Raw genomic sequence first — 13548 nt, 5'->3', positions numbered from 1 at the left:
CAACCTAAACTTATTTAAACTTGTATGTGTGAATATACCTTTATATTGTTGAGAATTATGAATGGATTATGTTTGTGAGCATATTGAATATGTTTTGAAAACCTATGACAAGTCGTGATTAGAAGTTCAGTATGGTATTTAGTCCTTAGTAAGGGACAATCATATTGCAGCTAGTCCTTAGCAAGGGACGGTCCCAGAAAAGAAGACAGCGCACATTTGATAGCTCCTTAGCAAGGGAGTATACTATTGAGGATCCAAAAAGGAAGCTCCTTAACAAGGAAGTGCACCTTTAGATTCCAAAGGAGTCATCCTTAAGAAAAGGGATGAAAATGAGGTTCTAATCCTAAAAGGGGACATCACAACCTTGTCAGCGGGGCTTAAACGTTGACCACGAGAAAATCCTAGGAGATTGTTTATATGATAGTATTGATATATATATTATGATGGCTCACAATATAAAGATATTTTTTTTATATGAAATATTTGATGATAAAATATTGATGAGTTACAAGTTATGAATTTGTTATAAGAGTTATTTATTTGAAAGGTTTGTTTCCACACCCCAATATTAGTGAATTCTACTTATTGAGTTATCTCACCCTCCTTTATTTTCCCTTACAGATACATTAGAGGGATTATTGGAGTAAAGATTCTTGGAAGACAACAGTTACGAATTATTTTGTAGGACTGAGGATTTTATTATTATTTTTATTGGTATTAAACATTGTATTGGAGAGTTATTTTGAGGATATTTTATTTTAGGTAGATTAGAGCTCTGACATTTGTGATGAGATTTTAGGTTGCTAGTTGCTTTTATTTAATATTTTTTTATGGATTATTTAGATTGAATAGACTATTATTATTTATGATTTTGGGGCATTACAAAGAGTGTATTAGACCTATTGAAGTGCCAGTACCTCTCCTTACACGTGTTGTCAATCTTGCACGAGTTATGGATTTACTCTACAAGGTTGAAGATGCATACACATCTTGGAGGAGTTATCACCTCAATGCTTGTTGATCCAGTACCAGTTTGAAGATATTGATGCCAGTGCTCATTATGAGCACAAAATTATAACTAAGTTGGTTCCTTAAATAAAGATTTGATAAATTGTCCTACGAAGTCAATATAAAATAAATGTGTAAGTGTCTAGACTGAAATTTTTACTTGAACTCCAAATTACTCTAAAAATTAGGAGCCCAATGTTTTTTCAGAGTAAATATTGTTTCAATAGGTGATTAATGGGTGAGAATTATTTCTACATTACCTTTCTCATACGGTTCCATTTTGTAGAACTCTGCTTTGTTAATCCGCAATAATTAATATATGTTTCTTGTGTATGTGTTCTAACAATGAACAAATTATTCAATGCGACAACGCACTCTTTCTATTCCACATTTAATATTTATCTTTTTTTTTTTTTTGGCAGTTTTAAACTTTTTTTTTATTTAGTTTATATTTGAGCTCTGAATTTCAATTGTAGATATTGAAAATCCCAAAAACCAAAGGTAATAAAAAAAAAAGTTATTTATTCACTTAATCATTATTCTAATAGCTCCTCACAATGTGGATTTAAACTCTCCGCACTAAGTGAGGCCTAAATTATGACATTTTTAATTTTTGAGTAGGAGGTAGAATAGAGACAAGATTCAACTGAACATCATTACTTCACTGGATCAAAAGTAGATGAAATATCAGGGAAAAAAAGTTGATGAAAATGAATCATTGAAGAAATTAAGGTGATTCCGTCACTAAAAACTACGTTCACAATATTTCATTGATTCTTGTAATCTTTTTAACATTAAGCACGTGATTTTTTTTTTTTTTTTTTTTTAATTTGGTAATGAACTAAACATGTGAATCTGGTCATGAAAATTGGAAATTTGACTAACTAGCTAATTGACAAGTACAAAAGTCATCAATACCAGCGAAGTGAATCATGAAGCATTGATAACAACAATTACCAAACTTAATTAGAAATGTAATGTATCCGAAGCACATGCACATTTATTTTTGAGATAGATATAATTTTACTTTAGTCTAATCTAAATGTATATATATATATATATATATATATATATGAAACTCCCTCCAAGAGACTTAAACCCTACCCTTGCCGCTTACACCCTGCAAGCACTTATACTTGTGGAGTGATCACCGCACTAAGGGTGCGCAATGGTGTAGCACATATACATTGACACTTAGAGATTGATCAATATGATTGAATGGGCGGTGCTATGTATAGTTTAGGGGTTCAAATTAACCCTTGAGCTGGCAATTGTATAACCCATAAGTTTTGCTCACATGCTTCAGGAAAGTCAGAAAATACAACTATATCGTTATCGTTAAAAAATTGTCCATGCAAGGAGCAAGGTTCCATTATTTAGAAGTACAAGCCTCGGTTGTAAATATAAGTACATATAAGCGCATAAGCTTTTTCCTTCATGCTAGAGTTTGAAGGACAAGAGGCATCCATTAAAGGCTTAAGCCAACTGCTCCTTATCTACACCCCCAAAATGCTGTGAGTCACCTGTGGAAGTGTACATAAACATGTCATCTCTGATTTTCATTGCGAGGCCATCTGTCGTTTTGTGCATGGGTTTTTGTCTATGTACATGTATAGGGCCATGACCTTTCAATTTGTGAGTAAAAATCTTCCAAGTTCCATGTCGACCACAATTTTATTGCCATAAGTTACATATGCTCACATAATTCTAAAATGTCAGAAAAATATGGTTATAAAGCTTTATTGTTGTGGACCATGCTGTGGTTAATGCAAGATACCTATTAAGGTGGATGATAAAAATTTCAAGAGAGAGAAAATGACTTCTTCTTCTTTTTTTCTTTTTTTCTTTTTTTTTTTTTTTAAGGAAAAGAAATTAAAGAGAGATTGAAACTCATAAGAATATTATTACCATTTATTTTTGTCGTTAACTTGATATAGTTGTTCTGATTACCAGATGAAAATTAGGTTACAGTTTTCCTTTCTTTTCCAATATTAATATTGAGGCAAATTAAGCTTGAGTTTGACGGGTTCTGAGTGGGAGGAAAATACAACTTGATAATCTGAAAGGAAAATATTGTGGGAAGGTAATTAATTAGAGCAAAAAAAAAAAAAAATCCATGCAAGGAGGTTCTAAGTACGTGCCTCAGTTATAACTTATAAATATCAGTGCATATAAGCGCATAGCTCTTTCATTCATGCTAATGTTTAAAGATTTTAAATTCTATAAGAATGTGGTGTAAAACTAAAATTTTATACCCTCCAATCCAAACATGTCATAACATTATCTTATCACATATTAAAAAATAAGCACAACCACATTTAATCAATTCTAATATCCATCTAAAAATCCAACTCCACCATGTTATCTTGACAACTCATATCAAGATTAGCTTAGATTGCAACTCAAATTTTAATTCACTTATCAAGTAATCAATGGACCATACGCTATGGGTTGGGTCAAACTGACTCAATTACTAACACTTAGAAATCAAATTGATCATCTTGACAAGAACTTTCTTAGATTTTTATTTTTTATTTATAATAATGGGAGAAAAATATTTATTCTGAATGTGAAATTGCACATGTACCTGTCATCTCCCACTTGCTCAGTATGTCCTTTTGTGCATGGTTTTGTCCACTTACATGTAGGGATTTGACATTTCAATTTGTGAGAAAAACACATAAGAAACATGGGCATATAATTCTAGATAAGAGAGAATGGCTTTTGTGAACTATTATTTTACACGTAAGAGCATCCACAACAGATGTGGCAAAAATTATGTCTTTTTGCCACACTAAAGACCTACTTTATTATTCAGCAAAAAAAAAAAAAACCTACTTTATTATTTTACCACATCTCATTTATCAGATGTTTTATATTCAATTCTATACATTAAAATAATATTTACTACACATTAAAATAATATATTATCCCCTCCCCCATTATCATCAACAACAGCAACAACATCAACGGCACAACACCGACAGCCACCACTGGCCATCACCCCCACAGCCCACCACCACTGCCACTGTCACCACCCATAGCCCACAGCCCACCACCACCCAGATCAACTGAACCACCACCTGCCACCTACAATTTAAAAAACAAACACAAATACCCACCATCACCACCACTACAACCCACCTCTACTGCAAACCAACCACCACAATTACTCACCAATATCAGATCAACCCAAATTACAGCAAAAAAAGAAAAAAAAAAAAAAAAACCCCACAACCAGAGAGAGGCAAAGTGAAAGGCGGACAGAAAGGAGAGGGAAGAGGGTGAGATCGACGGCGGCCTCGGGGTGAGATTGGCCAGTGAGTGAGATCGGCGAGATTGAGCGTGGCTGAGCGATATTGACGACGGCTGGGCGAGATCGGCGGTGGCGGCTTCAGAGGGTGAGAGAGATCGATGCGCATTTCCAAGAAGCTGTCCTCCAAGCCCTCGCCGGCGGAGCGTGCTGTCGTCGTCGAAGCTACGCTGTCGTCGCTATCAGTGAACATCCCGGACTGGTCGAAGATCCTGAGAGATGAGTACAAAGATAATACAGGGAGAAGAGAGAGGGAACCGGTGAGAGAGAAGAGAAAAGAAAAAAATGAAGAGAGAGGAGAGAGAAAAGAGAATAAAAAACTATAAAAAAATTTTGCAACATCTATCCATACCGTCTCATATTTAAGACGGTACTGTAGCCGTGTTGCATAATTTTTGGGATTTAGAATATCTGATAAACCTTCATTTTTGTGTTTGGTGTGGCAAATGTGCCAAATATTTGGCATTTGGCACATCTACCACATCTGATGTGAATGCTCTTAGGTGAGCTAGGAAGCTTATCTAATTTGCATTCTATATAGAGGTAATTAATTAATTAGCACAAAAAAATGGTCTATGAAGGGGAGGTTCTAATTACGTGCCGCGGCTGCATATATAAGTACCTAAGCGCATGATCTCTTTCATTCATGCTAGTGGTGTTTGAACTTTGTAGGACAAGAGGCACACATTAATAAGGCTTAAGTTAAGCCTCTGCTCCATTTCCAAACATTATGGGGAGACCATTTCCTCTCTTATTCTAATGGCTTACGTGAAAAATTATCATTAATTAAGTACATATGTAATATAGGCTTGATAACAGTTGTTTGTGTTTTTGGATAAAATAATAAGATAAGGTATGTAACCAAGACAAACTGTTTTGCATCTAAAAAATGAAGACGTTAAAAGTGACAAATTACTGATTGTAGAGTAAAAAAAATGAATCAAACTCAAGACTCTCTTGTTTTATTACCATGTTAATTTACCCATCATCTAAAAAGTTTAAGCTATTAGCAATAATTATGTAATACCCGAAAGAAAGAAAAAAAATTAAAAGGAGGGTATTTAAGTAATTTTCTTTTGTGGGGCCAATTTTATAATTTATAATTATAATGGAGTTTTTAGAAAATGAAGTTGAAACCCTAGCTATATATAAGTTTATTAAGTCAACGTACATGGAGAGATATTTTGAGAGAGAAGACTACCCAAAGGACTGAAGTAGAGAAGGATTAACTATACCCTTGAATTAAGTTTGATCAAATTTAGAATTTATGTGGTATTAGAGTTTTATTTATTTATTTATTTATTTATATATGGATATTTTGGCCAAGAAGTGAAATTATTTAAATATCTAATGAATTTTACGATCTGAACGAAAGAAGGGATAGAGAAAACATATGATCAGGAAGAAGTGAAACTATTTAAATATCTAATGAATTTTACTATCTGAACGAAAAAAGGGATAGAGAAAACATATGGTCAGGAGGTGGCGTAAAATAATGTTTCCATAAAAGATATTCTTTTCCTACGCCACTATTGCGTTAAGTATGGATGGATATCCAGAAAATTAGGCACGGTCATGGTGGTCCATTTCTACATAGTTTTTGCATTCAAAGGTTGTACTTTTGGTGAATAGGAAAGTCGATGCAGCAGCAGCATCATATTGATGATGTAAGTGTGTCGGTATAGATGAGGGCTAAAACAAGAAACAAGCCGCCTTACACTTCTTTTTATTATTATATTTTTTTTTAAGGTGATGTTAACGAGTGCTTTAAAAGTAATCATTAATAATCTGTTTTAAGAAAATTTTATTACCACTTTTATAAAAAATAAAAAAAATTATAAAAATATTAATTATTTTTTTATTTTTCATAAAAATTTTATTTAAATAAATTATTAATCAGTATTTTAAAAACATTGGTTAATATTTTTCTTTTTTTTATTTATTTTGATAAGAGTGAACAGAGAGTCAATGAAATCTGACAAGTCATAAATTATAGTGAAAAATAATAATAATAATAATGGCTGTTTTCCGTAAGGCACATGGCCTAGCTTGTACTTGGCGTTGTCTTTTCATCTCAAAAGATGATAATGGTGGCAGATGACAGAAAAAAAAAAAAAAAAAAAAAAAAAAAAAAAAAACGTGTATCACGTGTTGATCTTCTTTTACAAGTGATTTTTTTTAAAGGGAGACCTATAGAATAGCATAATGGTAGAAGTCACTTGTAAAAGAAGAGCAACACGTGGACTCTTCTACATATACACGTTTTTTTTATCTGCCACCTGCCACCATTATCATCTTTTGAGATGAGCTCTTCTTTTACAAGTGACTTTTTTTGAAGGGAGACCTATAGAATAGCATACGGGTAAAAGTCACTTGTAAAAGAAGAGCAACACGTAGACTCTTCTTCGTATACACGTTTTTTTTTTCTGCCACCTGCCACCATTATCATCTTTTGAGATGAAGGCAACTCCAAGTACAAGCTAGGTCATGTGCCTTACGGAAAAACAGCCATTATTTTTTTTTTCACTATAATTTATTACTTGTCAGACTTCATCAACTCCCTGTTCACACTTACCAAAACCAATAAACAAAATATAATAATAAAAAGAAGTTTAAGGCTGCTTGTTTCATCTATACGGACACACTTACATCATCAATATGACGCTGCTGCTGCATCGACTTTCCTATTCACCAAAAGTACAACTTTTGAAGGCAAACACTATGTAAAACCGGACCACCGTGACCATATCTAATTTTGTGCATATCCATCCATACTTAACGCAATAGTGGCATAGGCAAAGAATATCTATTAACGAAACAGTACAGATACCGAGAATATATTTTAATCCCTTCTTATGTTCAAATCGTAAAATTCATTACATATTTAAATAGTTTCACTTCTTGGCCAAAATATTCACATTAAAAAAAAAAAATTTCAATTAATGTATGCCTTTAAGTCATCTATTTTTAAAAATATTTTTTTAGAAATTAAAAAAATTATCAATACTTTTTTAATTTCTAATTTTTTTTCAAAAATGATTAATTATTGTGTGTCCTTAGGGCACACATTAGCAAAATTCAAAATTCAAAAAAAAAAAAAAAAAAAAACTCTAATACCATATAAATTCTAAATTTGACCAAAGAACAAGATTTCTTAAACTTTTACATTAAGGGTGTAGTCAATACTTCTCTACTTCGTCCTTTGGGTAGTTTTCTTTCTCAAAATATCTCTCAATGTACGTTGACTTAATAAACTTATATATAACTAGGGTTTCAACCTCATTTTCTAAAAATTCCCTTATAATTATAAATTATAAAATTGGCCCCCACAAAAGAAAATTACTTAAATACCCTCCTTTAAATTTGTTTTTTTTTCTTTTAGGTATTAGAAATTCTAACATCTTTACATTCAAATTCCTATACTAACTTAGTTTAGTATGAAATTCATGTAAACCATCTTCACATATATCATTCAGATGACATCAGAAAGGAGAAAACTACGATTCTCAACTCAAAGATAGAAGAGAAAAGGAGAGGAGCTGTCACTAATATATGTTTGTTCATTTTTCTTTTAGTCCAAGAAAAATTGAAAAAATCTCTTCCAAATTTCATATCGACCACAATTTTATTGCCATAAGTTTTGCTCACATGCTTCTAGAAAATTAGAAAATACAAAAGTCAATTGTATCATTATAAAGCTTTATAGTTGTGGTTAATTAATACAAGGTACCTACTTAAAGGTTGAAAAAAAAAATCAACCTTCATTAAAAGTTCCAAAATAACACCAAAGATAATCTATTTAAAAAAAAAAAATGAAGGAATGCATTCTCAAATAGACTTATCAAACGTAACCAAAGTGCATGCCTCAGCTATATCTATAAATACCTAAGCACATAAGCTCTTCCTCTCATGCCAGTCTTTTGAAGGACAAGAAGCATACATTAATTAAAGCTTTTGCTAATTGCACCATTTCAACACTAAGTTGTTCTCTCACCTCCCAAAATGTCTCACCAAATTTCCATGGCTACTGCTCAAACCCAAAATCCAGATGCTAAGGTACATCGTCGCTCAGCAAATTATCGTCCAAGCTTATGGGGAGACCATTTCCTCTCTTATTCTAATAAATCCGAGGTATATATGTCTTCCACCTGACATGTTAGGCTACATAATAAAATTAATATTCTAATATAAATTGCGGTTCATTTCATAGCCAATATTCAAATGTCATGGTCTTAAAATACATCATCTTTAAATGACAAAAGATGCTTATAAACAGTGGTAACATGTTAATTTTTTATTTCGATTTCCAACTTTAGGAAACCATTGATTACTCGGAGCAAGTCCAAGGGTTGAGGGAAGAAGTGCAAAGGATGTTGATGGCTCCCATCGATAATCTTCTAGAAAAGTTGGAGTTGATTGATGCAATCCAACGCTTAGGAGTGTCCTACCATTTTGAAGGTGAGATTGATGAAGTATTACAACAAATTCACAAGTATCATTATACGTGTGATGTCCAAGAAAGTGATGATGCTCTTTACACCGTTGCACTTCATTTTCGATTACTTAGACAACAAGGTTATAACATTCTAAGTGGTAAGCACTCTTTTGGTTGGTTATTTGTTTATTTAAGAAAACTTACTTTATGTTTGGATTGAGGGAGATGAGAGAAGGGAGCAGGTGATTGGAATTTGCTAAATTTTAATATATTCTGGCTTCCTTAAATCCTTCCCCTCTATTCTCCCCACCTCTCCCTCCATCTCTTTTCATTCCAAACATATCCTTAAACAAGCTAAAAGTTAATTTTTGTGATCAAGCATTCACTTCCATCATTATTTCATATCATCTACTAATGGCTCATGCTTGTCTTGTGCTGGGTGGTAAAGTAGATATCTTCAACAAATTCAAAGATAATATGGGAAACTTCAAGGAATCACTTACTAACGATGTGAAAGGAATGTTAAGCTTTTATGAAGCTACACATATGAGGGTGCATGGAGAAGATATACTTGATGAAGCACATAAGTTTACAACCACTCACCTTGAATCAATGGTGATTAATTTCAGCCCTCCTCTTGCCACACAAGTGAGCCATGCTTTAAATCGACCCATTCGAAAGTGCTTGCCAAGGGTAAGGCTAGGCAATACTTTTCTATCTACCAAGAAAATGCTTCACATAATAAAATTCTACTAAACTTTGCAAAATTGGATTTTAACATGTTGCAAAAACAACACCAGAAGGAACTTAGCCATATCTCAAGGTAAGTTCATTAACTAATTAGACATCATTTGACCAGCCAGTTTTTGTTGAAATTGTAATTTAGGTGGTGGAAAGGTATAGATGTTGCGACAAACCTATCCTTTGCACGAGATAGGGTGGTGGAGTTATACTTCTGGATTTTGGGAGTGTACTTTGAACCCCAATACTCTCTTGCTCGGAGGATACTTACCAAAACAATTTGCATGGCATCAATCATAGATGACATTTATGATGTATATGGCACACATGAAGAACTCGAGCTCTTCACAGACGCAATTAAAAGGTTTAATGCAAGCATATAGGATCATCTTCATCTCCATTTGAAATTGATTGATATCATGATTCAAATTAAACATTATAAATCTAAAGATGTATCCAATACGACATCACTTAAAATTTTAAATGATGGAGTACTCTATGCACTATCAAATTAAAAAAATAAAATCGTAACCATGAAATGGATTTTCTCAATTTCTATTAGAATGGAGAATATCATTTTTCAAGGTCATATCTTTACCAATAAGGATGTATCTTTACTTGTAAAAATATTAATTAAGCCCATATTAACCAATAGATGAAAAATAATGTTTTTAAAAATTAAAACACTAAAACTATTACCACTTTTATAAAAGAAATTATCTTCTTTTAATGTATAACTGACTATTGGTTTTATTCATGTGAAAGTTTTAGAGTATAGAACTCATAGTGTTCCACACACAAAAGCTAGAAAATCACTTACTCTCTCTTTCTCCGTCAACAAAACAAAATTGAAATCTGCAAATCATATAAAAAATAAATAAAAATAAAATAAAATAAAAAAATCTCAAACCTCATTTTTTTGGGTACATATTGCTGGAAATTTTGCCACTCTCTCCATTTAAAGAATAAAAAGTAATTTAAGCTTCTTCGTAGCTACATTGGACCTTCTTTTTTTGTTCCTTTCAGGTTTGGCTCAGCTTCAAATCTCTCTCTCTCTCTCTCTCTCTCTCTCTTTCCTTGTTTTTATAGGAGATCTTTTACTTTGTGTTTGTTTTACCCTTGGTAGTGGTAGGAGATAAAGAAAGAGACCAATGTTTTATCTTGATAAAATAAATTTATTCAGTCACTCTTGTTTAGCTTAGCTTTAAGCTTTTACATAGTCCATATTTATTATGCTGTTCATCATTCACTGTTTTTGACATAGCCCATTCAACCATTCGTAGTTTTGGGGTTGATGTAGCATGAGTTTCATAGTAGTTGTTGACAAATTTAAAAATTAATTTTGTGAAAAAAATCAATTAAATATAACATTTTAAGAAAGATTAAGTGATTTAACTATATTATTAATTTAAAAATAGATGTTAGAAAAGTTGAGTAAAACAATTAATTCATAATTTTTCATCTAATTAAACAATCAAGTAGAATATATATGTATATGTATATATATATATATATATATCAATTTAGTTATTGTCTTAAACCCCAAAATACATGAAGTCGGCCCTGCCCTATTTTTAACATTTTGGGGTATAAGTCAACATTGCAAACATGATTCAAACGTTTAAATTGCAGGTGTGATATAAGTTGCATAGACCAACTCCCAAAATACATGAAGTTGTGTTATAAAGTACTCTTGGATGTTTTTGAAGAAATTGAAGAAGAGAAGTGCAAGGATGGAAGACTTTACTGTGTTTACTATGCAAAAGTTGCAGTAAGACACTATTAATTCACTTGAAACCGCTCTATTTTTTTCCCATTAATTCTCATTTTATAGTTATCAATATTTTATATGTTAATGTAACTAGATGAAAAAACTTGTTCAAGCCTACTTTGAAGAAGCCGTATGGTTGAAAGAAAAATATATTCCCACAATGGAGGAATATATGAGTAATGCACTAATATCTTGTGGTTACCTCACGCTTAGCACCATATCTTTTATTGGCATGGGAGATATCGTGACCAAGGCAGCATTGGAATGGGTCATCAAGGAGCCAAAGATTGTTAGAGCAGCATCAATCATAAACAGGCTAATGGATGATATTGTTTCCAATGAGGTACATTTAGCAAATGTTATATAGCACACATATTATTAGTGGATCTTATTGAGCATTGTGACTAAAATCAAGGGACGTTAATTATTCTATATTAAAAAAAAAAAAAACTTGAGAAAAATCATTAAGTCACATTTGTGCTGCACCTTAAAATAATTAGTCTAGTCACAATTGAGTTTTTTATTATTATTATAAATTCCAGATTAACCCAATATATATGTCTAATGTGGGACTCAACACATACCTACACAACACATGATTAATATTCAATCAATTCTGGGCATCACAGTTTTAGTCCAATTAAAAGATCCTCCTACATGCAGTATGTACAAAAATTATAAAAATATATAGAGAATATACAAAGTCACTCGTAATAACTACCTTCTTTCTTTTTTCAGTATTTTTACTTCAACAGTGTATAAGAGACTAGTTCAATACTACAAGGGAATTAGATCCACATCTACAAATTTATGACATAGTTCAAATTTTGTTTTTGAATCTAGTAAATAATAGTGTACATATTGTTAGGTCTTAAATAACGTGGTATTAGATACACCTGTAAATTTTTACTATTTAAAGCAAGAAATTGATTCATTTCAAATAGATCCACAAATCCATTTAGGCCTAACAAAAAATGACACTCATTACATATTTTGGGAATTTATTTTTTTACAGTTTGAGCAAGAGAGAGGGCACGTTGTCTCGGGCATCGAGTGTTACATGAGGCAATATGGTGTCTCAAAGCAAGAGGTACATGACGAATTTCGAAAGCAAATCGTGAATGCATGGAAGGATATAAACAAAGAGTGTTTTAGACCTACTGAAGTGCCAGAACCTCTCCTTACACGTGTTGTCAATCTTGCACGAGTTATGGATTTACTCTACAAGGATGAAGATGCATACACACATCTTGGAGGAGTGATGGTAGAGGGTATCACCTCAATGCTTGTTGATCCAGTACCAGTTTGAAGATATTGATGCCAGTGCTCATTATGAGCACAAAATTATAACTAAGTTGGTTCCTTAAATAAAGATTTGATAAACTGTCCTACGAAGTTAATATAAAATGAATGTGTAAGTGTCTAGAGTGAAAATTTTACTTGAACTCCAAATTACTCTAAAAATTAGGAGCCCAATGTTTTTTTAGAATAAATATTGTTTCAATAGGTGATTAATGTGTGAGAATTATTTCTACATTACTTTTCTCATATGGTTCCATTTTGTAGAACTCTGCTTTGTTAATCCGCAATAATTAATATATGTTTCTTGTGCATGTGTTCTAACAATGAACAAATTATTCAATGCGACGATGCACTCTGTCTCTTCTATATATTAATATTTATCGTTTTTTTTATTTGCAATTTTAAACTTGTTTTTATTTAGTTTATATTTGAGCTCTGAATTTCAATAAGCAATTTAGAAAAAATAAGGATTAATTCTTTTAATTGTAGATATTGAAAATCCCAAAAACCTGAGGTGATAACAAAAGAAGTTATTTTATTCACTTATTCATTATTCTAATAGCTCCTCACAAATGTAGATTTAAACTCTCTGCACCATGAGCGGCTCTAGGTACAACCCAGGGGGTTCAAATGTACTCCATGAGCTGGGCCAAAAAATAATTTTATATATAATTTTCTAATTTTTTTTTATTTGAACCCTCTTAAAATAAAATTTTGAACACCTTGGGTTTATATTTTTTTAAACCCAGCTAAAATAAACTTGAATATTATCATCTTGACAAAAAATAAAAAAATAAAAAATAACTCATAACAAATCAATTTGATCTAAAATATTGGGTGGGCGAATAGTAAGCCTAACAACAAAAGTATATTTTTTCATCTTAAATCTTAAAAAAAAAAAAAAAAAAATCCATGTAGATCTTAACAAATTTGAAATAAGCTAATACATAAAATTGTATTGTATTTAGATCTCGCTTG

General features: G+C 31.9%; 1 pseudogene; it reads left to right on the top strand.

Annotated features, from left to right (window-relative positions):
- Positions 1 to 8182: 8182 nt before the first annotated feature.
- LOC115968177 lies at positions 8183 to 12872 on the top strand (annotated as a pseudogene).
- Positions 12873 to 13548: the final 676 nt, after the last annotated feature.

This window comes from Quercus lobata, chromosome 11 (assembly GCF_001633185.2).
Source record: "Quercus lobata isolate SW786 chromosome 11, ValleyOak3.0 Primary Assembly, whole genome shotgun sequence".
NCBI lineage: Eukaryota > Viridiplantae > Streptophyta > Magnoliopsida > Fagales > Fagaceae > Quercus > Quercus lobata.
This window is presented reverse-complemented; position numbering and strand designations above follow the sequence as displayed.